Genomic DNA, 24,819 nt, shown 5'->3' with positions numbered 1-24,819 from the left:
CAGACCACGACCTTCCCTCTGTCGACAGAGGCTTGCCAGGCCTTCAGCCGCATCAAAGCGGATATCGCAAAGGCCACGATGCGCGCCATCGACGTGTCCCTCCCCTTCCAGGTCGAGAGCGACGCCTCCGACGTAGCTCTAGCGGCCACCCTTAATCAAGCGGGCAGACCCGTGGCCTTTTTCTCCCGAACCCTCCACGCTTCAGAAATCCGCCACTCCTCAGTGGAAAAGGAAGCCCAAGCCATAGTGGAAGCGGTGCGACATTGGAGGCATTACCTGGCCGGCAGGAGATTCACTCTCCTCACGGACCAACGGTCGGTAGCCTTCATGTCCGATAATGCACAGTGGGGCAAAATCAAAAACGACAAGATCTTAAGGTGGAGGATCGAGCTCTCCACCTTCAACTACGAGATCTTGTATCGTCCCGGAAAGCTGAACGAGCCGTCCGATGCCCTATCCCGCGGCACATGTGCCAACGCACAAATTAACCGCCTCGAAACCCTCCACGAGGACCTCTGCCACCCGGGGGTCACTCGGTTCTACCACTTTATTAAGTCCCGCAACCTCCCATACTCTTTGGAGGAGGTCCGTACAGTCACAAGGAACTGCCACATCTGCGCAGAGTGCAAACCGCATTTTTTCAGGCCGGATGGTGCGCACCTGATTAAGGCTTCCCGCCCCTTTGAACGCCTTAGTCTGGATTTCAAAGGACCCCTCCCCTCCACCGACCGCAACACATACTTCCTTAATGTGGTGGACGAGTACTCCCGCTTCCCATTCGCCATCCCCTGCCCTGACATGACCGCGGCCACAGTCATTAAAACCCTGAACACCATATTCACACTGTTCGGTTGCCCCGCATACGTCCACAGCGACAGGGGGTCCTTCTTCATGAATGACGAGCTGCGCCAGTTCCTGCTCAGCAACGGTATAGCCTCGAGCAGGACGACCAGCTACAACCCCCGGGGGAACGGGCAAGTAGAGAGTGAGAACGGCACGGTCTGGAAGACCGTCCTACTGGCCCTACGGTCCAGGGACCTCCCGGTTTCACGAGGTCCTCCCGGACGCCCTCCACTCCATCCGGTCACTACTGTGTACTAGCACTAACCAAACGCCCCATGAGCACCTCCTTGTCTTCCCCAGGAAGTCCTCCTCTGGAACGTTGCTGCCGACCTGGCTGGCGGCCCCAGGATCCACCTTGCTCCGAAAACATGTGCGGGCGCACAAGTCGGACCCGTTGGTCGAAAGGGTTCACCTCCTTCACGCGAACCCGCAGTACCCTTACGTGGAGTACCCCGACGGCCGACAGAACACGGTCTCCCTGCGAGATCTGGCGCCCGCCGGCAACACACACACCCCCCCGACACCAATCAACCCCTTCCTGCCACTGCCGCACCCCGCGACCGCCCCCTTCCCAGGAGGATCGGTCCTCCTCCCAGGCCCGACCAGGAGTGAAGCCCAAGCTGAAACCGTAAGGCTCCCGGAGACGACAACACCGGAACAAGCACCACCACCACCACCGGGGCCGAGGCGATCGACACGGACGACCAGACCGCCCGACTGACTCGTGGCGTCGATCTAGCACTACAATATGTGGACTTTTAACAAGAACATTTTGTCTTTTTCTCCTGACGATTACTGTAAATAGTTCGAAAAAAAACCTTGTACATACTGTGATAACATGCAAAAGTTTTCCTCCCAGGACCAGCCTTGTAAACCCTTACCACCATGCGAAGCATCACCCCGCCGGGTTCATTTTTAACAAGGGGTGAATGTGGTAGTATGCATTAGGGGTCATGTGGGACTGTGAAGCCGTGATGTCATTGGCTGACAGATCCTGGGTCCTGGTTGGCCGTTGACCTCTAGCTCCGCCCTGAAGGCGGAGTATAAGAACCAGGAGTCCTCCCCCGCAGGCAGTCTACTACCGAACTGCGGGGGAACAGTCACTCTTAATAAAGCCTCATCGACTTCACTCTATTCGTCTCTCGGAGTCTTTGTGCGCTACAGGGGGCTGGCGTGAATCCCGCCCCCGACGGTTGACGAATTCTCCGGCACTGGAGATTCGGCGGGGGCGGGAATCGCGCTGCGCCGGTTGGCGGGCCCCCCCCCCCGCTGATTCTCTGACCTTAATGGGTCGAAGTCCTGCTGCTGGAATGCCTGTTCCGCCGGCGTGGATTAAACCACCTCTCTTACTGGCGGGACAAGGCGGCGTGGGCGGGCTCCGGGGTCCTGGGGGGGGGCGCAGGGCAATCTGGCCCCGGGGGGTGCCCCCACGGTGGCCTGGCCCGCGATCGGGGCCCACCGATCCGCGGGTGGGCCTGTGCCGTGGGGGCACTCTTTTCCTTCCGCCTTCGCCATGGTCTCCACCATGGCGGAGGCGGAAGAGACCCTCTCCACTGCGCATGCGCGGGGATGTCGTGAGCGGCCGCTAACACTCCCGCGCAGGCGCCACCCGGAGTGTCATTTCCGCGCCAGCTGGCGGGGCAGAAATCAGTCCGGCTCGGGCCTAGCCCCTCAAGGTTAGGGCTCAGCCGCTCAAGATGCGGGGGATTCCGCACCTTTGGGGTGGCGCGATGCCGGACTGATTTGCGCCGTTTTTGGCGCCGGTCGGCGGACATCCTGCCGATTACGGAGAATTTCGCGCCTGAAGTGTGGCCTCCTACAGCAGCTGACGAAATGGCTGCCAGCTGAAGGCCACGCATATTTATAACCCAGCTCCTGGGCGGAGCTAGCATGCAGGGGCCCAGGTGACGCTGTAGTGCAGGTTCTACCGTACAACCCTTAATATAGGAACACAGTGGTTTGCCACAAAGTACCTAGGGGAAATTTAGAGACAAGGATAGTAAGGGCATTAGGCCGACTACAACAGGGCCACACGTGGCGACTTAGAACACAAAGACACCGCAGCCAGCCACTTTGGAGGGTCCCTGAACAAAGGGAAACCCCGAGTGCAGGCACTCGCCCACATGGCGTAACACAGTTGGCGGCCATATTGGCAGGCAGGTAAGTGTGTTTGATCCCGCAGGAGTGGGGGGAGAAAACCCCATCAGGGATAGTCACCTGGAACGTCATGGGAATTAGCGGCCCAGTGAAAAAGATCCAGAGTCTTCACCCACCTGAAAAGTTTGAAAGCCGACATAGTCTTCCTCCAAGAGACGCACCTGAGGGAGAATGACCGACTGTGGGTAAGGAAGGACTGGGTGGGACAGACATACAATTCCTGCTACGGGACGATGGCCAGGGGGTAGCCATTCTGCTAAATAAGAGGACGATGTTTACCGCAATGAGGACGGTTATGGACCCAGGGGGACGGTACGTCATGGTCAACGGCCTCCTGCTGAACGTGTACGCACCCAACTGGGACGACAGAGAATTTATAAAAAAGACCATCCCGGAAATCCCCAACATACACACGCACCAACTTATCATGGGTGGTGGGGGACAGTTTAACTGTTTATAGGACCCACAGACAAACAGATCGAACCCCAAAACAGGCAAGGCCTCTAACATGGCGAAAAAACTCACGTATCAATGGAGCAGATGGGGGCAGTAGACCCATGAAGGCTCACCCAGCCAGGGTAGAAGCAGTTCTCCTTCTCCTCCAGGTACACAATGTATACACATGGATCGACTTCTTTGTAGTGAGAAAATCGGTGCTTCCAGGGCTAGTAAGAGCGGAATAGTCCGCGATTGTAATCTCCGACCACGCTCCACATTACGCGGATATGAGGTTGGAGACGGGCCATTCCCAACGCCCACCATGGGGTTGGACATGGCCCTACTGGCCAACAAGGGTATCTGTGAGAAAATATCAGAGGCCATGGATAAGTATATTACTAATAACCGGAATGGAGAGGTCTCACCCTCCATGTTCTTGAGCAATTAAGGCTGTGATCAGGGGTGAAATTATTGGCTACAAACCAAGTAGCGATAGGGAAGAGAGGTTGGCTAGGCAACAGCTACTCGACTCCATACTGGAGGTAGACCGGCGATACTCTGAGGCCCCGACCATAGAATTCCTGGCGGAGAGGAGAAAGCTACAAATGGACTTTGACCTGCTCTCCACGAAATAAGCAGTGCACCAACTCCACCAGGTACGGGGGACCCTATACGAACACGGAGACAAGGCCAGCCGCCTACTGCCTCACCAGCTGAGAAAGCAGGCAGCCACGAAGGAACTAGCAGCAACCAGTAGCGGAGCCGGAGAAAGTCAAAGAGGCATTCAAGACCTTCTACTGGGGGCTGTACACCTCTGTGCCCCCGCGCAGGGGATGTGGGGAATGAAGTTGTTCCTCGATGGACTGGACATGCCAGTCGTGGAGATGGATAGGAGACGGGGCCTGGAAGCGCTGCTAGAACAGGGATAAGTCATGGAGAGTATTAGCTACATGCAGGCGCGGGAGGCGCCGGGACCAGAAGGTTTTCAGGCGCACCTCTATAAAAGATTTGCAACAGCACTGACCCCACACTTGCAAGAGATGTTCACAGACTCGCTGGCGAGGGGCATCCTGCCGCCTACGCTGGCACAAGCCTCAATCTTGTTGATACCCAAGAAAGACAAAGGCCCAACAGAATGCGGATCCTGTAGACCCGTTTCGCTGCTAAACGTAGAAAATACTGGCCAGGATCCTACCCAGGAGACTGGAGGACTACGTACCAGAGGTGGTCGCAGAGGACCAGATGGGCTTTGTCAAAGGTAGATAGCTAACATCAAACATCAGGCGGCTGCTGAACGTGATAATCTCCCTGGACGCAGAAAAGGCCTTCGACAGAGTCGAATGGAAGTAACTCAGAGGTGCTGGAGCGGTTCGGGCTTGGAGCAAGGTTCACCACCTGGGTGAAACTCCTGTACAACGCTCCCACAACGAGCATACAGACGAATGCCACCAGCTCCAAGTACTTCCAGCTGCACAGAGGCACAAGGCAGGGATTCCCACTGTCCCCGCTGCTGTTCACCCTGGCGATCGAACCACTGCCGATCGCGCTTAGGGCAGCAAAGAATCAACAGGGGATCCAGAGAGGAGACAGAGTGCACAGAATCTCGCTCTATGCGGATGACCTGTTCCTCTACATCTCGGACCCGCAAAGCAGCATGGAAGGAACCATGGCGTTCTTGAAAGAGTTTGGAGCCTTCTTGTGCTACAAACTCAACATGGGCAAAAAGTGAGGTCTTCCCGGTGAACCCGCTAAGGGGAGGGGCAGAGCTGGAGGGAATGCAATTTAAACAGACCCGACACAAATTGCGTTACCTGGAGATCCAAATTGTTCATGACTGGACAGGGGTCCATAAATGTAACCGAACCAGCCTGATGGAGGAAGTTAAAAAGGACCTTCACAGGTGGGAAACACTCCCACGCTCCCTGAGAGTGCAGACGATCTTCAGATAGAGAAAATTAAATTTGCCATCCGGAGGTTGAACGAGGACTTCCACTAAACGTGGGAGCCATTCATCAAGCTGTTCGAAGACCTATTTGTAGCCAACAAGCAATAAGCCAGAGGGCGGGGGAAGCCACAGTAAAATGGACACAAACGAAAAGAGGGAGGGGGGGGGAATAAAGACGCATGAAGCCCAACCACGCCCAACACATAGCAAAACACACAGCATCACGCCAACCCAACTGGAACAGGATAAAAGACCCGATGGGGGAAGGGGGCATGCCTGATGCCTAGAAGGGGAGGGGGAGGGTGTGTCAGGAAGAAATGGGGGAAGAGGATAAAACTAGAACTAAACGCCTACTGGAAAACGAAAAACAAGAATCTGTAACTGCTGTAAATAACGAAAGACAACCGATGTACATAATGGAAGACGATCAACGTATAGATATTTTTTCAATGTACATTCACGCTTATCTTTGCTCTATATAATTTTGAAATACCCTTAATAAAAGCATTTTAAATGAAAGGAAGCAAATCTGATGTGAGATAAATGTATTTCGCACATCGAGTGGTTCAGTCTGGAAGGCACTGCCTGGAAGTGTGATGGAGGCAGGTTCAATCGAGGCATTCAAGAGGGCATTGGATCATTACTTAAATAGAAACAATGTGCAGGGGTACGAGGAAAAGGCAGGGGAAAGGTACTAAGCCATAATGTTCGTTTGGCGAGCCAGCACATGCACGATGGGCCGAATGGCCTCTTTCTGCACCGTAACAATGCTGTGATTTTGCCCAGCCTCCTACATAGCATCAGTACAAATTAGCACAAACTGCAAAACACTAGAAATGTAAAAGAAAAATTGCAAATGCTCAGAAAGCGAAATAAAAATAGAAAATATTTAAAATGCACTTTAAGGCAAGCCAGGTTTATCAGAATCTGAAAATATATAAATAGCGACAAGCATAATATCATTCCTTCATCCAAGATGTGCTTCAGCGCACGGGTTTGAACAATAAATTTAATTTTCCTCCATTTCGGACTGGGAATTGCCGGTAGATCTCGTCGTTTCCTCCATTTTGGAGCAAAGGCTGTAGCGTTTTTTGCCTTTTTAAAAATCTTTCAAACACTTGTTCCATTTGATTTAATCTTCATGTGGTATACCTAATCCCAACGTTTCCACATTTTAAATCCAATAACTGCGTCATTGCAAGAGTAATTAGATTTGAACTTTAAGCCTTGTGATCTTTGGTTTTTCTGGTTTTGCTTGGCCTTATCTTTACTTGACCTTGTCAATCTTTGGAAGGGCCTTCTACAGCCACATTTGAAATCTTAACCTGCCCTTTCTCCTTCAGGCACTTCCCTCCCAAAATATACTTTGCTCATAAAATTGCATGAAAACGTGACCATTTAAATTTGACATCACAGAAGGTGCAAATCAAATTGGTTTCTACCAGTGCTGTGTGATACTCACGCCCATTTACAATTACAGCTAATATTTACAAGATTCATTGCACCGTCAAACATACAGCCCTGCTGAGCATGTGCAGCATTTCCTAGTTTTGATTATGCTTTTCAGAAGGTGTTTCTTTTACCATCTCAACTCGACCCTATCCATGTGTAAGGTGGCACTGTGTCACAGGATGGGAGCAGAGTCCTAGAATTTGGCACAAATATTTTTGCATTTCAATCTGCCAAATAAATGCAGCAAAACTCAGCAAAGGTTTACCCATTCATTTACTTTGTGTAACATATGCTCAATTATGCTGAATTGGAATTAATTTACATGGAGAAGTCCAATTGGTTATAAAATAGTCTCTCTGGCACAACTCGAAAAAACTAACTTATCACAGTTAATTCTGTTCTGTATAATGTATTACTAAATTATGGTAATATGACCTCATTTATGGATGCAAATCAGGCAAGTTCTAACACAAGTTTTTCCCTTAATACTCACCAAATAGCTTTATGAAGTCAACTTGAAAAGCCTGCACTTTTTTAGGGATCATAAATTATTGAATTATGTTAATTTAATCTAATTTATTTATGCAAATACAGCAGAAGAGAGTTTTTTCCACTCAAACCTGAAAGAAATCTCTGAAGTTTGAAGATTATAATTGGGACGAGGGGAGGAGAAAGGGGCAGATTGATGTTTTATGCTAATCAGACCTAATTCACAAATAAAAATGAACTCCACTAGAATGTAGAGCTGAGTATCAGGCTTGCAGGGCGCGGAGAAGTCATTACTTGTAGCAACATACGGCAGGATATAAATTCAAGCCTTTGCAAACCCCACATTATTATATTCAATAAATACATTTTACACATCACTGCACTGGAACACATTTCCCTAAGCAGCACAGCATGAAAACCAGAAATGCAGGAAGGCAAACAGAAAGTGCACAGTGGGGTCAGACAGCGGCACGGTAGCACAGTGGTTAGCACTCTTGCTTCACAGCGCCAGGGTCCCAGGTTTGATTCCCCTTGGGCCAATATCTGTGCGGAGTCTGCACATTCTCCCCGTGTCTGCGTGAGTTTCCTCCCGGTGCTCCGGTTTCCTCCAAAGTCCCGAAAGACGTGCTTGTTACGTGAATTGGACATTCTGAATTCTCCCTCTGTGTACCCGAACAGGCGCCGGAATGTGGAGACTAAGGGATTTTCACAGTAACTTCATTGCAGTGTTAATGTAAGCCTACTTGTGACAATAATAAAGATTATTATTTTAGGCCTTTTGGCTAAGATCAAGTCCAAATGAGGTGCAATGCCTTTTCTTCTCAGCCTGGATCTTGTATGTCTCTCTTGTGGATACCATGAATTGGATTCAATTTGAATTGGTTTCTGGAGAAAACAATGAGATGGATTACGGGCTTGCCCTGTCCACTCTGCGCATTGGCTTTGTAAATTTTAGAATTGAATCAATAAAAGTGGGTCAATCAGTCTCCTCTTGGCCTTTGAACCTTGAAATCAGGGTCAGAATTCTCGGGTCGTTGGGAGTGACTTTTCCCACTGGCAGCGCACACCTGCCAGCGGGTTTCGCGGTGACGTGGGGTGGTTACCATGGGAAATGCATTGACAAGCGGGAGGATAGAATCCCGCCGTCAACGGACGGCGCGTGGACGAGAGACAAGCGGCTGGGGGACCAGTTTTAATGTCTGTTCTTGTCAGCTTGAATCTAGTGGGGACCATGAATTGGATTCAATTTTAAATTGTTTTTTTGGAGCAAGTAAGGGGATGGATGAGGGAACTTCCCTGTCCTCTCTGGGCATTGACTCTGAGAAAGGAATAACATTTTTAATAAAGGTGGGTCAGCCAATCACCTGGTGAGAAAAAGAGAGGTTAATGCTTTGGACCGCACAGAAATCCAAGTATTTTTGGCAGTTTTTCTTTTGGCTTTGGTGGATGTATTGAGGACAGGAATACTTCAGTGCTCTTCCCATCCAGCATTAAGTAGTAATCTAATATAACGATTTGATATATTATTTAATTATAGAATGATAATAACACAGAGGAAGCCACTCAGCCCACTGTGCTGGCTATTTCAAAGGGCTATCCAGTCAGCCCAATTTCCCTGCTCTTTACCTTAACTCTGAAAAGTTTGAGTTGGGCTCATATTGGGGTCTCAGCTGGTAATGGCCTTAGTATTGTGATGTCATCTAATGTCGGCACAGAGTTGGGGTTCATGTTGGGACGTCAGCTGGAGACAAGGCTTCAAGTTGCGATGTCAGCTGGAGCCAGTTCTGAAGGCCAAGGATGTCAATAAAAGTGAGGGCTTTTGGGTAGAAGCCCAGCCAGAGCAGAGGTTTCACATGAAGCCCCAGTGGAAATCAGGACTGCCAGTTCGAACTTAGAACAACGTCAATTTTTTAAAAAGAGCAGCTAATTTAAAAAGGTGGCGATATGGAGACTCCAGATTTGTCATTACTCACTGAAAAGGTAACATAACCTGGTGGTTAATTGAGGTTCAACAGAATAGGAATGATTGCCCTCATTTTGGATAGGAGGGGACCGAGTGTACCACCTGAACCATAAGAGGAGCAACAAACAGAAACCTCTAGAGCAATCCTAGAGGCCCTAAAGAATTTTCCGTAAACAAGGCAAATCCCACAGGGAGCAACACAAGTTTAAATCCATGGATGCCTAAACTTGTTTTTAAGACATAAGGAACAGAATAGGTAGGAGTGGGAGTAGGTCATTCGATAAGATTATGGCTGGTCTTCTACCTGAATTCCACTGTGCACTCCTATTGCCATAACCCTTGGCTCCCTTAAAAGACCAAAAGATTATGAATGTCTGTCTTGAATATACTCAAATGCACCTACAATCCTCGGAGATTGAGAATTCCAAATATGCAATCCTAAAACAAATTGTTGTTTGAAATCACGTAAATATTTGAATAATTGGAGGGTTACAAAAAGATTAATTGAGATGCTTCAAGAAACGATGGACTGAACCTCTGATATATTGCCCCATGAATCCAGAGATGTTTATTGCTCTTGTTCCGTATTTCATCAGCCATATGCCAGTTGCATTATTTACAATGGAAGATTTCTTTAAATCTTTTTCTTCTTCCATAATGTTTCTTTCCCTCTTCCAAGAGCTCAGACTCTTGTTATGGTACAGCTGCAGGGCACCAACAACCGAGTCTAGGAAGTAAATACTGATTATCCAACTGTGATTGTAGTCACTGACAAGGTCAATTCCAACTATTTAATGCATCCCTCACTGCGCATAACTCCCAACATTTTCTAACCCCATTTCCCTCAGCAACTCCCAACCCCTCCGCCAGAAAACAAATCTCTCCTCCAAATTGCTTCGAGTCAATTTTCAAGCTGCCAGTTCTCGCTCCTTTTCTTTATTGCCTTTTCCTGCATCACAATTGATATCGAAGTTCAAGATAATCCACGTGTTGTGATGGAAAGCAGTACAAAATTACTGGAATGTACTCTGCAGACGTTTCAGGGAAGCAACACTGAATGTCATTGAAGGTTGTTCTTTATAATAGGCAAGTTACCCAGGGTGTAATTACAGGAAAAGTGGTGAAATATAAATCTCATTAGGTGATGAGTAGCATGTTGCATCCCAACCAGGGTGGGGAGTTTATGTAATGTTGATCAATCCCTTAACCTGAGACTGTGCCCCATGTTGTAGATTCCCCATCCAAGCCCCTTCATAATCTTGTATGTTTCTACGGGAGCACCTCTCTTCTAAACTCCAGAGAGTACAGGCTCAATTTACTCCACTTCCCATAAAGAGAGGACAACCCTCTCATCTCAGAAACCACCTCGTGAACCTTCTCTGTACCATCTCCAGTGCAAGTAAATCCTTCCTTTGTGAATGTATTTGGGCAGTCCAGGTCGCAAGGCACTCCAGCTGCCTCCAACCTCTGCACTCCTGCACTTGCTAGCAATGGTCAAGGGATGATGATCAACATCTGTCTGATTGCCCCTCACCAGAGTACAGTTTTAATATCCTCACTTAAGGGGGGGGGGACATACTTACATGGGAGGCAATTCAGAGAAGGTTCACTAAGGCCTGACTCCTGGGATGAAAGGGTTGTCTTAGGAGAAACGATTGAGCACGTTGGACCTAGCCTCAGCAGGAGGCACAGTGGTTAGCATTGATGCCTCACAGCCCCAGGGACCTGAGTTCGATTCCGGCCTTGGTTGACTGTGTGGAGTTTGCACGTTCTCCCCATGTCTGCAAGGGTTTCCTCCAGGTGCTCTGGTTTCCTCCCACAGTCCAAAGATGTGCAGGTTAGGTGGATTTACCATGCTAAACTGTCCATTGGGGGCCAGGGATGTACAGATTTGGTTATGGGGATTGGGTGGAGTGGGCTGGGGAGTGGACCTGGGTGCTCTTTCGGAGGGTCGGTGCAGACTCAACAGGTCAACAGCCTGTAGAGATCTATGATTCTGAGTTTAGAAGAATGAGAGATTATCTTTTAAATACAGAAGATTGTGATGGGACTCGGCAGGGTGAAAAACTGAGAGGACCCTTCCCCTTGTGGGGGGGATTTAGGACTGGGGGGCATGGTTTGAAAATAAGGGGTCTCACATTTAAGACAGTGGACAATTGAGGCGGAGTCAGTGAATGCACTCTAGGCCGAGTTGGATCGAACTTTGAGGGTCAAGGGAGTCGAGGGTTGGGAGGGGCAGGCAGGGTAGTGGGTTAAGGCCCACAAACAGATCATCAATGATTTTATTGGCTATTGGAGCAGGTTCAGGGGCCGAATGGAATGTTCTGGTCTGATTGGCTGCAAACGACGGCAAACTAGTGGAACATCTGGGAGGAGGAGGCAGGTGACTATCTTCGCTGGAAACATGTGCGATAAACGGACAGGACTGACAGGCTTTCCTGTCAGGGAGACATCGACCAGATTTTTTTCTTTGGGGGGGGGTGGAATCAGTTAACGTTTAATGACACGCCTCCACACAAAAAGGTGTCGGACATTATTTGCAGGTAGCTGTCATTCGGTGAAGTAGAAATGTCTGACACAAATGAAAAGTGCAGACACCTGCATTTTGTTGTCACCACCGCCTGTCCCCTCATCGCAGTCACCGGAGGGGAGGGGGAGGGCTAAGCCACTGCTTCAGATTCGCACTTTGTGCTGTCACTTTTTCAGACTGAAAACACAGTTAGGAGGGTCGGTGTGAAGATTCCCCGCTTCCAGCTCTCTCTTGGGAGCCCGGGTCCTTCAGCAACAAAAACACACACACACACACACAAGCTTCCAGATACTGACTCAAGTTGTGCAGCACCGCTCTCCATCTCCCAATGCAGAACTGCACTGACACAAAAACAAACTTCCATCTATTATTAATGTCCACTCCTCAGGTCTTAAGCTGCAAAGCCCTAGACCAGAGCAGCAAGAGGGAGGGGGTACAAGTGGATGATGCTTCCAGTTATAAGTCTGTAATTCCCAGCACAGCCCAGGACACCAATTTAACTAAGAATTAGTCAGCACAATCAATCACTTCATAACATTTTGCCGCTGAACATTTTCACATCAGATTGCAATGACAAGTATTCTCGATTCCCCCTAAATGTTTGTTAGGCAAAGTAACCTTTTGGGCTCAGTTAATTCCCCCTAATAATAATAAGTTCATCAGCATTTTCAGCAAATGACAGGCTTTTTGTCCTGATGCTCTTACCTCCCCCACGCAGGATGGTCCAGTGTCAGAGGTCTCTGCTGACAGCCTCCTCTGTCCCCAGTCTCTGCCTCAACAACCGACAATTCTCTCTTCAAAGAGTTCTTATATTGTGGGAATGCACACAGCTGTGAGCATGCTCCCTGAGTGACAGATCCCTGCTGAGCACCACTGGAAACCCTGTGCCACGCTTTACTGCTTCTGCTTTTTGCGAACATTATTAGAACTTCTTACAGATGGAAACAAAAAGAAGTCTTTTCACTTTCTGATACTGTGTGAACAGTTAAACTGTCTGGATGTCAGATTTTTAAGAAAAAAGCTAATTCAAGCAAAAGGATTAAAGCTAACAGGGGTGCGTGTTCTATTTTATTAACTTTTGGGATGTGGGTCTCGTTGGCTAGAACAGCATTTATTTCCCATTCTCAGCTGCCCTCGAGAAGGTGGTGGTGAGCCACCATCTTGAACCGCTGCAGTCCATCTGTTGTAGGCGCATCGACAGTGCTGATGGGGAGAGAGTTGGTTTTTGACCCAGCAACAGTGACGGAATAGTGTAGTTCCAAGTCGGGATGGTGTGTGGCCTGAGGGGGAACTTGCAGGTGGTCGTCTTCCCATGTGTCTGCTGTCCTTGTCCTTCTAAGGTGATCAAGGTTGTGGATTTGTGCTGGGGGTAGAGAAGGGTTTATGTAGCTTAGAATGAGGGAGTACGCAGTTTGGGAGCTACTTAAAAAAAATCCTTGGGCTGGATTCTCCATTTCAGCGGCTAAGTGCTGGCTCGAATGGAGAATTCGCGGGTGATTTACGACGCCAAAATCGATGTTGTACCCTCACCGATTCGAGACTGGTGAGGGGCTAGCAGCGGCAGAGGGTCAAACTCCCGGCTCCCGTGCCGAAAACGGCCGGAGAATGGCTAGGTTCTTGGCCACACATGCGCACAGCAATGACCTACAGCTGTCGGGCCATAAAACATGGCGCCGGCCATGAGCGGACCCGACCCGCCAACCGCGACCTCAAAGACCACCCCCTGGCCACTCCCTACCAGTCCCCCCCCAGCCAGCAGCATGGATCCTGGCCATCTGTGGCTGCACTGGAGACAGTCCACAGCTGTCACGCCGGGTTCCCGACCGCTGAGACCACACGTGTCCCGCGTGGTCGGGAACTCGGCCCATCGGGGGCGGAGCATCGTGGGAGGGCCCTCCGATGATGCGCCAACACCATTGCAATGGCGTGTGACACAATGATGCCATTTTGGAGGGAGCGGAGCATGGCTGACCGACTTCAAACCGACGGCGGCCACGATTTGGACGTCAGAGCTGTAGCCACCTAAAATGGCTGATTCCCGATTAGAATGGTCAAACCCCGATCTAAAATGGCGAACGAAAGAGACTGATGGGAAAATCAGCCAACAGGACTCAAACGGACAGCTGCAGGTAAAACAGTGTATTCGGCTCTGGGGAAGTCGGCCCAGACCGATACCTGCAGCCATCGACATAACAACACCCCAGCCATCTGCATATTAAGCAGCAATCCCCGGGAACAATTGCTACACATTAGCAGCATAAAGCCGATCCAGACTTTTCGGCGCCAGCAGTGGCTGAGACAAAGAAAGGTGGACGACCACCCCCCGATCAAGGAATCGCCCCATTATTGGAGCATATCGAACCAAGTGATTGGGGCCAAGTCCAATCACTTGGAACCAGGGTAAAGGCCCGCCCCAAGAGGCAGGAAGCCCCTGGGAACTATAAAAATAGGGGCCAAGTTCAGATCGACCCTTCTCCTGCTCGCAACCTTCGAGACCCTTCGACAAGGAAAACAAGTAAGTCTTACTCCAGCGATCGCTACCAGATAGGTGCTCCAGATTATCGACTCGTACCAGCCTTTTGAATCCCGCAGGCCAGACCCAATTCGATAGACCATTCATTTCTCTGACCTGGTGGGCCATCTCCAAAGTTAAGTATTGGCCTTTAGTGGTAGGTAATAGTCTAGAAGTAGGATTATTGTATAAGTATTTATTGCTGTATATAATAAATGAGCATTGATTTAATTCTTACTAAGCGGTGTGTTGCATTATTAATCATTACTTGAGCTTGAACCACGTGGCGGTATCAGAAAGATACCTGGCGACTCGTGAGCAAAGGTGACAGAATTAGAGCTAATAAAACTAAGGCTAATAAGAGCAACAGAGCCCATTCTCCACACGATCTCTGATTACGATATCGGCATCAGGCAATGGAGAATCTTGCCCCTTGTGTTTCGCGCACATTAGATGAGCCACCCTACCCACTCCCCAATGTTGCATGAGATACCAGTGCAGGGAAATGAAAATATCTACTTCCTTTGGGAAGCGGATTTACTGGCTAGTTTCCCTGGGGACTGCAGCTGACTCTTAATTTTTTAATCCCCTTCGAACATGCAGTGCAGAGATGCTTTAAGGACAGAAACTAAAGCCCGGTACAGGCTACACTTTCTGAATCTTCTGAATTTTCGGCTAATAGTTTTGGGGAGATGTGTGCAGGGTTGTACTCATGTCTAACACACATGATTGGTTGCAAAAAACTGAAATGTAACACCAGGAACAGAAGTGGAGTATCAAATGTAGCTGTGGAGCCCTTTACAGAGACCATAGACCATACGATATAGGAGCAGAATTAGGCCATGGCTGATATGTTCCTCCTCCCCATTCTCCTGCCTTCTCTCCATAACCCCTGAACCCATTATTAGTCAAGAAATACCCTTATTAATCAAGAACACAAGATTTGTGTTTGAGGTGCTGTTACCTCAATCCAGCAGAGGGCAGTAACGCGGAGCTGCTGATTGGCTGTTGCGGGGAACATTTGCATACGCCCGGTGCGGTCACTCTAACTTGAAGATGTACCTGTGCAAGAGACCCTAGCTGTTCAAGTGAAGACAATCATCCAGCAGAGGGCAGTAAAGCGGAGCTGCTGATTGGCTGTTGCGGGGAAAATTTGCATACGTTCGGTGCGGTCACTCTAACGTGAAGGTGTACCTGTGCAAGAGACCCTAGCTGTTCAAGTAAAGACAAGCATCCAGCAGAGGGCAGTAGAGCGGAGCTGCTGACTGGCTGTTGCGGGGAAAATTTGCATACATCCAGTGCGGTCACTCTAACTTGAAGGTGTACCTGTGCAAGAGACCCTAACTGTTCAAGTAAAGACAATCATCCAGCAGAGGGCAGTAGAGTGGAGCTGCTGACTGGCTGTTGCGGGGAAAATTTGCATACGTCCGGTGCTGTCACTCTAACTTGAAGATGTACCTCTGCAAGAGACCCTTGTTGTTCAAGAGAAGACAAGCATCCAGCAGAGGGCAGTAAAGCGGAGCTGCTGATTGGCTGTTGCAGGGAAAAGTTGCATACGTTCGGTACGGTCACTCTAACTTGAAGGTGTACCTGTGCAAGAGACCCTAGCTGTTCAAGTGAAGACAAGCATCCAGCAGAGGGCAGTAGAGCAGAGTTGCAGACTGGCTGTTGCAGGGAAAATTTGCATACGTCCAGTGCGGTCACTAACTTGAAGGTGTACCTGTGCAAGAGACCTTAGCCATTCAAGTAAAAGCAAGCATCCAGCAGAGGGCAGCAGAGTGGAGCTGCTGACTGGCTGTTGTGGGGAAAATTTGCATACGTCCAGTGCGGTCACTCTAATTTGAAGCTGTACCTGTGCAAGAGACCCTAGCTGTTCTAGTAAAGACAATCACCCAGCAGAGGGCAGTAGAGCGGAGCTGCTGATTGGCTGTTGCGGGGACAATTTGCATACGTTCGGTGCGGTCACTAACTTGAAGGTGTATCTGTGCAAGAGACCCTAGCTGAAGTAAAGACAAACATCCAGCAGAGGGCAGTAGAGCAGAGCTGCTGACTGGCTGTTGCGGGGAAAATTTGCATGCGGCCAGTGCGGTCACTCTAACTTGAAGGTGTACCTGTGCAAGAGACCTTAGCTGTTCAAGTAAAGTCAATCATCCAGCAGAGGGAAATAGAGTGGAGCTGCTGACTGGCTGTTGTGGGGGATAATTGCATAAGTCCGGTGCGGTCACTCTAACTTGAAGGTGTGCCTGTGCAAGAGACCCTAGCTGTTCAAGTAAAGACAAGCATCCAGCAGAGAGAAGTAGAGTGGAGCTGCTGACTGGCTGTTGCGGGGGAAATTTGCATACATCCGGTGCGGTCACTCTAACTTGAAGGTGTACCTGTGCAAGAGACCCTAGCTGTTCAAGTGAAGACAGGCATCCAGCAGAGGGCAGTAGAGCGGAGCTGCTGATTGGCTGTTGCGGGGAAAATTTGCATACATCCGGTGTGGTCACTCTAACTTGAAGGTGGTTTGTGGAGGAGCTGTTGTCAAGTGACGCTTAAACCCGAAACACTTCTTCAGTATTTCCCTTCCTACTCCCTCCTCTAACCAAAAATAAAACAACCACTGTAAAGATTAAGAGGAAGGCTCGAGGGCAGGTAGAAGTAGAAAGAAGTTGAACCGTGATGTCACAGCCTGCAGGTAAGGGATTGGCTGGTGACTGGTAAGTAGTTTTTCTTTTATTTTCCGTCAGGTGTTATCGTGCGAGGCGCAGAGGTTGCTGAGTGAGTGCTTGCTGAGAAGGGGAGTGAATAACAGGTAAGCTCTTTCTTTCTTTTTCTTTTTTTATCTAGAGGGGATGGCAGGGAAGGTAGTGCAACGTCTCTCCTGCAGGATGTTTGAGGTGAGGGACGCCGTCAGTGTCCCTGCTGATTTCATCTGTGGGAAGTGCATCCATCTCCAGCTCCTCAGAAACCGCATTAGGGAACTGGAGCTGTAGCTGGATGAACTTCGGATCATTCGGGAGGCAGACGTGGTCATAGATAGTAACTTCAGGGATGTAGTTATTCTGAAGAATAAAGATAGATGGGTGACGGTGAGAGGAACTGGGAGGAAGCAGTCAGTACAGGCATCTCCTGTGGTCGTTCCCCTTAGTAACACGTATACCGCTTTGGATACTGTTGAGGGGGGGACTTACCAGGGGTAAGCCATGGGGTACAGGTCTCTGGCACAGAGTCTGTCCCTGTTGCTCAGAAGGGTAGGGGGGAGAGGAGCAGAGCATTAGTCATTGGAGACTCCATAGTTAGGGGGATAGATAGGAGATTCTGTGGGAATGAGAGAGACTCGCAGTTGGTGTGTTGCCTCCCAGGTGCCAGGGTCCGTGATGTCTCGGATCGTGTGTTCGGGATCCTTAAGGGGGAAAGGGAGCAGCCCCAAGTCGTGGTCCACATAGGTACCAACGACATAGGTAGGAAAAGGGATAGGGATGTAAGGCAGGAATTCAGGGAGCTAGGGTGGAAACTTAGATCTAGGACAAACAGAGTTATTATCTCTGGGTTGTTACCCATGCCACGTGCTAGCGAGACAAGGAATAGGGAGAGGGAGGAGTTGAACACGTGGCTACAGGGATGGTGCAGGAGGGAGGTTTTCAGATTTCTGGATAATTGGGGCTCATTCTGGGGTCGGTGGAACCTCTACAAATGGGATGGTCTACACCTGGACCAGAGGGGTACCAATATCCTGGGGGGGAAATTTGCTAATGCTCTTCGGGAGGGTTTAAACTAGTTCAGCAGGGGCTTGGGAACCTGAATTGTAGCTCCAGCATACAGGAGGTTGAGAGTAGTGAGGTCATGAGTAATGTTTCAAAGTTGCAGGAGTGTACCGGCAGGCAGGAAGGTGGTTTAAAGTGTGTCTTCTTCAATGCCAGGAGCATGCGGAATAAGGTGGGTGAACTTGCGGCATGGGTTGGTACATGGGACTTGGATGTTGTGGCCATTTCGGCGACATGGATAGAGCAGGGACAGGAATGGTTGTTGCAGGTTTAGATATTTCAGTAAGCTCAGGGAAGGTGGTAAAAGAGGGGGAGGGGTGGCATTGTTAGTCAAGGACAGTATTACGGTGGCAGAAAGGACGTTTGATGAGGACACGTCTACTGAGGTAGTATGGGCTGGGGTTAGAAACAGGAAATGAGAGGTCACCCTGTTAGGGGTTTTCTATAGGCCTCCGAAAAGTTCCAGAGATGTAGAGGAAAGGATTGCAAAGATGCTTCTGGATAGGAGCGAAACTAAGGGTAGTTGTTGTGGGGGACTTTAACTTTCCAAATATTGACTGGAAAAGCTATAGTTCGAGTACTTTAGATGGGTCCTTTTTTGTCCAATGTGTGCAGGAGGGTTTCCTGACACTGTATGTAGATAGGCCAACGAGAGGTGAGGCCATTTTGGATTTGGTACTGGGCAATGAACCAGGACAGGTGTTAGATTTGGAGGTAGGTGAGCACTTTGGTGATAGTGACCACAATTCGATTATGTTTACTTTAGTGACGGAAAGGGATAGGTATATACCGCGGGGCAAGAGTTATATCTGGGGGAAAGGGAATTATGATGCGATGAGGCAAGACTTAGGATGCATCTGATGGAGCGGAAAACTGCAGGGGATGGGCATAATGGAAATATGGAGCTTGTTCAAGGAACAGCTACTGCGTGTCCTTGATAAGTATGTACCTGTCAGGCAGGGAGGAAGTGGTTGAGCAAGGGAACCGTCGTTTACTAAAGCAGTCGAAACACTTGTCAAGAGGAAGAAGGAGGCTTATGTAAAGATGAGACATGAAGGTTCAGTTAGGGCGCTCGAGAGTTACAAGTTAGCTAGGAAGGACCTAAAGAGAGAGCTAAGATGAGCCAGGAGGGGACATGAGAAGTCTTTGGCAGGTAGGATCAAGGATAACCCTAAAGCTTCCTGTAGATATGTCAGGAAGAAAAGAATGACTAGGGTAAGAGTAGGGCCAGTCAAGGACAGTAGCGGGAAGTTGTGCGTGGAGTCCGAGGAGATAGGAGAGGTGCTAAATGAATATTTTTCGTCAGTATTCACACAGGAAAAAGATAGTGTGTCAAGGAGAATACTGAGATTCAGGCTACTAGACTAGAAGGGCTTGAGGTTCATAAGGAGGAGGTGTTAGCAATTCTGGAAAGTTTGAAAATAGATAAGTCCCCTGGGCCGGATGGGATTTATCCTAGGATTCCCTGGGAAGCTAGGGAGGAGATTGCTGAGCCTTTGGCTTTGATCTTTAAGTCATCTTTGTCTACAGGAATAGTGCCAGAAGACTGGAGGATAGCAAATGTTGTCCCCTTGTTCAAGAAGGGGAGTAGAGACAACCCAGGTAACTATAGACCAGTGAGCCTTACTTCTGTTGTGGGCAAAATCTTGGAAAGGTTTATAAGAGATAGGATATATAATTATCTGGAATAATTTGATTAGAGATAGTCACCACGGTTTTGTGAAGGTTAGGTTGTGTCTCACAAACCTTATTGAGTTCTTTGAGAAGGTGACCAAACAGGTGGATGAGGGTAAAGCAGTTGTTATGGTATATATGGATTTCAGTAAAGCGTTTGATAAGGTTCCCCACGGTAGGCTACTGCAGAAAATACGGAGGCATGGGATTCAGGGTGATTTAGCAGTTTGGATCAGAAATTGGCTAGCTGGAAGAAGACAAAGGGTGGTGGTTGATGGGAAATGTTCAGACTGGAGTCCAGTTACTAGTGGTGTACCACAAGGATCTGTTTTGGGGCCACTGCTGTTTGTCATTTTTATAAATGACCTGGAGGAGGGCGTAGAAGGATGGGTGAGTAAATTTGCAGATGACAATAAAGTCGGTGGAGTTGTGGACAGTGTGGAAGGATGTTACAAGTTACAGAGGGACATAGATAAGCTGCAGCGCTGGGCTGAGAGGTGGCAAATGGAGTTTAATGCAGAAAAGTGTGAGGTGATTCATTTTGGATAGAATAACGGGAAGACAGAGTACTGGGCCTATGGTAAGATTCTTGGCAGTGTGAATGAGTAGAGAGATCTCGGTGTCCATGTACATAGATCCCTGAAAGTTGCCACCCAGGTTGAGAGGGTTGTAAGGAGGTGTGGTAGTATGTATTAGGGGTCATGTGGGACTGGAAGCCCTAATGTCATTGGCTGGCAGATCCCGGGTCCTGGTTGGCCGTTGACCTCTAGCTCCGCCCTGAAGGCGGAGTATAAGAAGCCGGAGTCCTCCCCCGCAGGCCATTCTACTATCGAGCTGCGGGGGAACAGACACGCTTAATAAAGCCTCATCGACTTCACTCTATTCGTCTCTCGGAGTCTTTGTGCGCTACAGGAGGCATATGGTGTGTTAGCTTTTATTGGTAGAGGGATTGAATTTCGGAGCCATGAGGTCATGTTGCAGCTGTACAAAACTCTGGTGCGGCCGCATTTGGAGTATTGCGTGCAATTCTGGTCGCCGCATTATAGGAAGGATGTGGCAGCATTGCAAAGGGTGCAGAGGAGATTTACCAGAATGTTGCCTGGTATGGAGGGAAGATCTTATGAGAAGAGGCTGAGGGACTTGAGGCTGTTTTCGTTAGAGAGAAGAAGGTTAAGAGGTGACTTAATTGAGGCATACAAGATGATCAGAGGATTGGATAGGGTGGACTGTGGGAGCCATAGATTCACAACCCTTTGGGAGTAGTTTCTCCTCAACTCTGTTTTAAATTTGACAAAGAGTCATCGGACTCGAAACGTTAGCTCTTTTCTCTCCCTACAGATGCTGCCAGACCTGCTGAGATTTTCCAGCATTTTCTCTTTCGTTTCTGTTTTAAATTTGCTACCCCTTCTCCTAAGTCTATGACCTCTCGTCCTAGAATAGCCCACAAGAGGAAGCACCCACTCCAGATCTACTTTATCCGTATCTTTTATCATCTTAAATACCTCAATTTGATCTCCCCTCGTTCTTCTAAACTCTGGAGAGTATAGGCCTGAACTGCTCGATCTCTCTTCATAAGACTGACCCCTCATCTCTGGAATCAATCTACTGAACCTCCTCTGAACTGCCTCCAATGCCACTACATCTTTCCTCAAATAAGGGGACCAAAACTGTGCACAATACTCCAGGTGCGGTCTCACAAATGCCTTGTATCGCTGCAACAACACTTCCTCACCTTTATATTCTATTCCTTTAGCGAGAATTGCTAACATTCCATTCACTTCATTACCTGCATGCTAGTTTTCTGCAACTCAAGCACAAGGGCACCCAGATCCCTCTGCACCGGAGCATCCTGAAGTCTTTCCCCATTTCATTTTTCCGACCAAAATTAATGACCTCACAGTTATCCACGTTAAATCCCATCTGCCACATTTGGCCAACTCACTTAAACTATCTATAATCCATTTGTAAGGTTCTTATTTCCTCATTGCAACTTATTGTCCCACCTATATTAGTGTCATGTGCAAATATGGCGATAGAACCTTTCTATCCCTATATCCAAGTTGTTAATATAGATTGTAAATAGTTGAGGCCCAAGGACTGAACCCTGTGGCATAGTTACACCGTGCCATCCAGAAAATGACCCATTTATCCCGACGCTCTGTCTTCTGTCCGTCAGCCAGTTTTCTATCCAAGCTACTAAATTTCCCCGAATCCCATGTGATCTTACCTTGTGTATTATCCTTCTGTGTGGCATCTTATCAAACGCCTTCCGGAAGTCCAGATATCTACAGGATCCCCAATATTCACTTGGCTTGTTACATCTTCGAAGAACTCTAGCAAATAAGTCAAACATGATTTACCCTTCATAAAACTATGCTGACTCTGATGGATTATGTTTTGACTTTCCAAAAGTCCTGATATTACGTCCCTGATAATTGATTCTAACAATTTCCCAACGACAGATGTTAAATTAACTGCTCTGTAATTTGCCACATTCTGCCTCCTCCCTTTTTGAATAAGGGTGTTACGTTAGCGTTTTTCAAATCCACTGGAACTGGAATTGCATTTGTTGGAGGATATTTTAAGCACCCCAACAGCTCAGAAACCATCCTATTTGGCAGAACGAATGTCTAACTGAAGTCATGCTGTGACCTGATGCTTTAACCCTCATGGTCACGATGGTGGAGCCAGACTGGGATGTTTTTGGGGCCAATGAAAGATATGAACTGGAATTTAGATCCAATCATGTTCAATTTCTGCTTAATTGGGATGCTTCTTGGATGCATGGGGATGTGAAGACAGTATAAAATATAGAGTAACCAAGTAACAAGGTTGCGAGAATGTAAAGCAACAGTGAAACTAATTACATTCAGGAGTGACTATAATGACTATGTGGAGCTGTGGAAATGCTGATAAGTCCGAGGGAAGGTAGAAAAGGACAAACCAAAGAACATGGAGGGAAACTGCCTATATATCAACTATAGTCTATATGTGCAAGGTACGCAAATCAAATTGATCTAAAACACATTTAAGTTAGGCATTAACGATCTTCCGGTTGCGGCAATGCCTGGGTAGGTCGCACGTTTGGCAGCTCCCGCCGTGAACGGACTTTTGGGCCCTTTTAAGGAGCCCCAGCGGCACTTGGAAGACGATTCCCGGTGTGGGAAGGCAGCAGTGAGGTTCCCCCATAACTGTATGGAGTGGACCAGGAGCGGAGCGGTCAAAAAAGCGGCACTGGAAAAGAGTGGAGAGCAAGGGTGGAAATGCAAGATGGCAGCGGGTGGAGACCAGGCAGCGTGGGCTCAGTGGTCACGGGAGCAGCAGGAATTTTTGAAAATCTGCTTTGCGGAGTTGAATGCGGAGATGTTGGTCCCTATGAAGGTGTCGATCGAGAGGCTGATGGAGCCCCAGTGGGCGCAGGGGACAGCGATTAAAGAGGTGCAGCAGAAAGCCTCGGACAACGAGGATGAGACGCTGGGCCTGGCGGTGAATGTGGAGGCGCACGAGGCACTGCATAAAAAGTGGCAGGAGAAGTTCGAGGACCTGGAGAACAGGTCGAGGAAGAAGAATCTGCGGATTCTGGGTCTCCCTCAAGGCGTGGAGGGGTCGGATGTCGGGGCGTATGTAGCCACGATGCTGGGCACGCTAATGGGCGCGGGAGCCTTCCCGAGGCCCCTGGAGCTGGATGGGGCACACAGAGTCCTGGCAAGGAGGCCGAGGGCGAATGAGCCACCGAGGGCCGTGGTGGTGAGGTTCCACCGCTTCACCAACAGGGAGTGTGTCCTGAGGTGGGTGAAGACGGAGCGGAGTCGCAGGTGGGAGAACACTGAAATCCGCATCTACCAGGACTGGAGTGCAGAGCTGGCCAAGAAGAGGGCAGGATTCAACCGGGCCAAGGCAGTTCTCCATCGGAAGGGGCTGAAATTTGGGCTGCTGCAGCCAACGCGGCTGTGGGTCACTTTTCAGGACCGACACCATTATTTTGATACGCTGGATGAGGCGTGGACCTTCGTCCAAAATGAAAAGCTGGTCTCGAATTAATGGTTTGCTGCAGGTTGTGGGGATGCTGGGGAGTGGGAAGGGGTGATTTGATTTGATGTGTGTGTTTTCTGGGCATGTGTATCGATTTGGAGGGGCTGTTCCCCGCGCTTGAAGGGGGGAGGGGGGGCAGGAGGCCCTGGGCCATTGGGAATTGGGGAGAGGCTGCAGGAGAAAGGAGCTGCGCCATAGGGGGTGGGGCCGGCCCTGGCAGAAAACGCGGGCTTTTTCCCGTGCAAAAAGGGGGGGGCGTGGCCCGACTCGGAGGGCGGTACCGGATGGGAGCCCGCACTGGCTCATAGGGGGATGAGGGGGGACGGGACGGGACGGGGGGGGGGGGGGGACTTCTAGGGGGAATTGAATCGGGGGATTGTCGGCAGAGGCGGGAGCGGTCGGGGTCAGCAGGATTCAGCTGACTTACGGGAGTGCAATGGGGGGAGCAAGGGCTCTAGGCAACTTCATGGTCGGGGTGGGGGGGGGGGACTGGGTTGCTGCCGTACTGACTGAGGGGGAGCTGGAGGCAAGAGGGGGATTCGGGGCGGGGAGCCCCCCCTGGGGGGTTGGAGAGTGCGGGAGACGTGGGCACGTGGCTGGCCTAGGAAAGGAGGTGGCGAGTCCGGAGGGGGGGGCCCGATCCGGCTGATCACATGGATCGTGAGAGGCCTGAATGGGCCGGTCAAGAGGGCCCGGGTGTTCGCGCACTTAAAGGGACTGAAGGCAGACGTCGCCATGTTGCAGGAGACGCACCTGAAGGTGGCGGTTCAGATCAGGCTGAGGAAGGGATGGGTGGGGCAGGTCTTTCTCTCTGGGCTGGATGCGAAGAATAGGGTGTTACAATCCTGGTGAGCAAGCGGGTGACGTTCGAGGCGATGAGTTTTGTGGCGGATAATGGGGGCCGATATGTGATGGTGAGTGGTAGACTGCAGGGGACCTGGGTGGTGCTGGTGAATGTGTATGCCCCGAACTGGGACGATGCGGGGTTCATGAAGCGCATGCTGAGCCGGATCCCGGGTCTAGAGGCGGGGAGTCTGA

General features: G+C 49.5%; 1 protein-coding gene across 1 annotated transcript in view; it reads right to left on the bottom strand.

The window, feature by feature from the left end:
* LOC140395261 (rabphilin-3A-like) overlaps positions 1 to 12,610 on the bottom strand; it is a 545,215-nt gene extending 532,605 nt beyond the window's left edge. Inside the window, exon 1 of the mRNA XM_072482954.1 lies at positions 12,523 to 12,610. The gene's annotated coding sequence lies outside the window, so the exon portion shown is untranslated. The remainder of the gene's footprint in view (positions 1 to 12,522) is intronic.
* Positions 12,611 to 24,819: the final 12,209 nt, after the last annotated feature.

Source organism: Scyliorhinus torazame, chromosome 1 (assembly GCF_047496885.1).
Source record: "Scyliorhinus torazame isolate Kashiwa2021f chromosome 1, sScyTor2.1, whole genome shotgun sequence".
Lineage (NCBI taxonomy): Eukaryota > Metazoa > Chordata > Chondrichthyes > Carcharhiniformes > Scyliorhinidae > Scyliorhinus > Scyliorhinus torazame.
The sequence above is the reverse complement of the archived record's forward strand: the minus strand, read 5'-3'. Positions and strand labels throughout refer to the sequence as shown.